Genomic DNA, 4,572 nt, shown 5'->3' with positions numbered 1-4,572 from the left:
TGATGGGTGCATGTCAAAGAGTCATAGAGGTCTACAGCACAGAAAAAGGCCCTTCAGCCCATCGGGTCTGCACCGGTCAAACAAGTACCTAAATATTCTAATCCCATTTTCCAGCACTAGGCCCATAGCCTTTTATGCCATGGCATCGCAAGTGCACATCCAAATACTTCTTAAATGTTATGAGTTTTTCTGCCTCTATCACCCTTTCAGGCAGTGAGTTCCAGATTCCCACCACCCTCTGGGTGAAAAAATTCTTCCTCATATCCCCTCTAAACTTCCTACCCCTTAACTTAAATCTATGCCCCCTGTTCATTGATCCCTCCACCAAGGGGAAAAGTTCATTCCTATCTATGCCCCTCATCATTTTATACACCTCAGTCATGTCCCCCCTCAATCTCCTCTGCTGCAGGGAAAATAACCCCAGTCTATCCAATCTCTCCTCATAACTAAAACTCTCCAGCCCAGGCAACATCCTGGTAAATCTCCTCTGCACTCTCTCCAGTGCAATCACACCCTTCCTATAGTGAGGATTCCAGAACTGCACACAATACTCTAGCTGTGGCCTAACCAGTGTTTTATACAGTTCCAGCATAACCTCCCTGCTCTTATATTCTATGCCTTGGCTAATAAAGGCGAGTACCCCAAATGCCTTCTTAACCACCTTATTTACATGTCCCGCTACCTTAAAGTTGGAAGATATGCTAAGGTATCATGAAAGCAGTGATATTAACGGCTACCACCTACTGAGTAAATTAGAAATTGCAAATGCAATATTTGCCGAAGATGTAAGGTCCCCAGTGCAAGCGGTTAGATTTATCAACACTAACAAGTTGCAGGATGTTATGCCAAATCTGTTTTTTTTATTCATTTATGGGATGTGGGTGTCACCGGCTAGGCCAGCATTTATTGCCCATCCCTAATTGCCCTTGAGAAGGTGGTGGTGAGCTGCCTTCTTGAACCACTGCAATCCATGTAGTATAGGTACACCCACAGTGCTGTTGGGGAGGGTGTTCCAGGATTTTGACTCAGCAACAGTGAAGAAATGGTGATATATTTCCAAGTCAGGATGGTGAGTTGCTTGGAGGGGAACTTCCAGGTGGTGGTGTTCACATGTGTCTGCTGCCCTCATCCTTCTAGATGGTAGCGGTTGTGTTTGGAAGTTGCTGTCTAAGGAGGCTTGGTAAGTCGCTGCAGTGCATCTTATAGATGGTACACACTGCTGCCACTGTATATCGGTGGTAGAGCGAGTGAATGTTGGTGGAAGGGGTTCCAATCAAGCAAGCTGCTTTGTCCTGGATGGTGTCAAGCTCCTTGAGTGTTGTGGCAGCTGAACTCATCCTGCACTCATGAAAATGGCTAAAGTCTTCAGGGCTTGAAATTCAATTTGCCGGAGCGCTAATAAACCTTGAGCCGACCCTGTGTTGCAGGGCTGCAGGTGCTATCCTTTGGAGGCGATGTTAACCTGATGCCCTGTCTGCCCTCTCTGGTGGATATAAAAGATCCCATGACTCCATTTTGAAGAATAGCAGTGGAGGTCGCCCTGGCATTCAGGCTAATATTTATCCCTCACCCAACATCACTCAAAACAAATTATCTGGCCATTATCTCATTGTTGCTTTTGGAGGCCTGTTGTGTATAAACTGGCTGTCGTATTTCCTACATTACAATGGTGTCTAGATGTCAAAACCTACTTAATTGGGTATAAAACATTTTGAGATGTTGTGACAGGCACTAAAAAATGCAAGCCTTTCAATTAATGATTTTGTCTTCTTTCCTAATGATTTTTGTTCTCTATATCCTCATATCCCTTTGTCACTAGTGAACCCATCTTAGCCCTATAAATATCCACTCTCACTAAGAGCCTCCTATTGTTTTGAAATAAAAAGTAGCTCTCTTCAGGTTTTGTCATCACTACATAAAGGACAGCGAGGTTTTTATTGTTATAGTTGTGAAGAGGGACTTGAGAGATTTGGGCCTTTTTGACTAGATCTAAGAAGGTTAGATTATTATTAAAACAATAATTATTAAATTAATTATAGCTTATTTAATTTATTACTACCATTTTGTTATTCCTGATAATTAAGAAGGATTATAATAAGGTAAATAAATTGTTTCCATTGTCCAGCTGACCAGGGACAAAAGAAACAAAACCAAAAATTGCTGGAAAAACTCAGCAGGTCTGACAGCATCTGTGGAGAGAAAGACAGTTAATTTTTCGATTCCAGATGACTCTTCTTCAGAACTAAAAGAGGTAGAAATGTGGTGAAATATGTACTGTTTAAGGGGGGTGAGACAGGTGAAGCTGGAAAGAAGGCCAGCGATAGGTGGAGGCAAAAGAGAGATGTCATAAACAAAAGGTCGAAGGGGCGTTGATGGCGGTGATACTGACTAAAGGAAGTGGTAATGGTGACATTAAGAGTAGAAAGCAGCATAAGCCAGTGACAGATGGCCCTGGTGGGAGTGTGGTGGGTGGAGGGGACGGTGTGGGAGCAAGGATCAAAATAAATTTCTTTGTTTTATCCACATCTTTTAGCCTATGCTCCCACATTATCCCCTCCCCAAACCCCCACTAGGGCCATCTGTCACTTGCTCATCCTGCTTTCTACTCTTAATGTCACCATTAGCACCTCCTTTAGCCAGTATCACCACCATCAACACCCGTTCGACCTTTTGTTTATGACATCTTTTGCAATCTCTCCTTTGCTTCCATGTATCGCTGGCCTGCTGTCCAGCTTCACCTGTCCCACCCCCCTTAATTGGTATATATTTCACCACATTTCTACTTCTCTTTAGTTCTGAAGAAGAGTCATGTGGACTCGAAACGTTAACTCTTTCTCTCTACAGATGCCTGTCAGACCTGCTGAGTTTTTCCAGCAATTTTTGGTTTTGTTTCAGATTTCCAGCACATGCAGTATTTTGCTTTTACAAAAGAAACAAAGTTAGGATATCATAAAAGAGCCAAAGGGGAGGTTAGAAAAAAATCTTCCCGCTTTGATCAGTTAGAACATATCTTTTTGCCACAAATCATTGTAAAGTGCAGCCTATAAATTATTTTCAAAACAGAAACAGCTACTTGCAAAAGAGGGAATATTTCAAGTATTTGAGGAAGGAACGAGGGATCAGAGGATAGACAGCAAATTGAGAAAAAGACCCTTGAGGAACATGTATTTTTTTCGAAGACAAGACATTGATTCAAATGATTTTTTCCACGTCTTATAATGTAAACTATCAGACACAATCATCCAGTCAGCACTTTCTCATAAATCTTGAGTCAATCCCACAGAGAGGAAGCAACTCCTTAAACTAAACTGGTGTCTGCTCCAAATAATGTTGCAAAGATTGTATCACCGTTGTGTGGAGAGGTTACAATTTCCTGTAGCAACACAGCATTAAAAAAAAGAAAAAAAACTTCCCAGTAATTTGGTGTCATGTAGAGCTTCGGGGTAAATCCAACAGGTGGCTCCGTGGCGCAATGGATAGCGCATTGGACTTCTAGTTGATTGCTTAAGACATTCAAAGGTTCCGGGTTCGAGTCCCGGCGGAGTCGTTCCTTTAATTTTGACGAACGCAAAGCTTCGCTTGTCCGAAATTCAAACCGGGGAGCGGCCGTTGAAACTGAAAGTCAACTCCACTTTTGGAGAGGGGGCGAAATCCAGTTCCTTTCGTGTGGAACGGGAGCCGAAGTAGGGTGTGGGGTGTGGAGGGTAGGAGCGAAAACAGGAAAAGATTGAAGTGTCTCACCCCCGTTTCATGATAAAACAGTTTTAAAGTTGAAGAGACGGGGGCCGCTATCTCCGTTGCTCATTAGTCGCCTCGCTTGTTAATTGGAGACTGCAATAAACAGTTTGAGAGGTTTTATTTACGATCGGGGGATCCTAAACTCGCTAACGGGCTTTGTGATTTAAAAAAAAACAAAACTTTTTCAAAAAACAAAGTTTTACTCTGCCATGGCACATTAAAAATAAATACGAGCGGAAACAGGTAGTCTCAGAACGTGTAAATTTAATCTGTTGACTGCTGATTATAAATTAAACACGCTCCGGCTTTACTGCAAATGTAAATCAGTCACTTACTTTGCCCTGAGGGAGCAATAAATAATGAGCTGAGTCAGCATTTGCTATGAAAACTGGATAATCTCCAAAATACAGTTACTGTACCCGTGAGAGAAGTCATTCGGCTAGTCTTGTTTGATCAGTTCCAACGCTCCTAAAATCTCCATTAAACAGCCAGTTGCCTCTTGAGAAATAGCACCTGTACAAGCCTCTAGATAAAGGGGGAAAAAATGTGCCCAACATCGCCCTCATACTAAAACAGAATTACCTGGAAAAACTCAGCAGGTCTGGCAGCATCGGTGGAGAAGAAAAGAGTTGACGTTTCGAGTCCTCATGACCCTTCGACAGACAGATGCTGCCAGACCTGCTGAGTTTTTCCAGGTAATTCTGTTTTTGTTTTGGATTTCCAGCATCCGCAGTTTTTTTGTTTTTATCGCCCTCATACTGATGGCCACCTTTGTGTGTGGCTGCATCAAGCTGTGCGTAGACCCTCAGTATGCAAACACCAAAGTGTCACTAC

General features: G+C 42.7%; 1 non-coding gene across 1 annotated transcript; it reads left to right on the top strand.

Moving 5' to 3' along the window:
* Nucleotides 1-3,458: 3,458 nt before the first annotated feature.
* Nucleotides 3,459-3,547, top strand: trnar-ucu. The gene is given in 2 exon segments: nt 3,459-3,495; nt 3,512-3,547. It is a non-coding gene; the product is annotated as a tRNA-Arg (tRNA).
* The last annotated feature ends 1,025 nt before the right edge of the window (nt 3,548-4,572 follow it).

The sequence above is a fragment of the Carcharodon carcharias genome, chromosome 16 (genome assembly GCF_017639515.1).
Source record: "Carcharodon carcharias isolate sCarCar2 chromosome 16, sCarCar2.pri, whole genome shotgun sequence".
Lineage (NCBI taxonomy): Eukaryota > Metazoa > Chordata > Chondrichthyes > Lamniformes > Lamnidae > Carcharodon > Carcharodon carcharias.
Note: the sequence above shows the minus strand (reverse complement) of the source record. Positions and strands in the feature narration are given on the sequence as shown.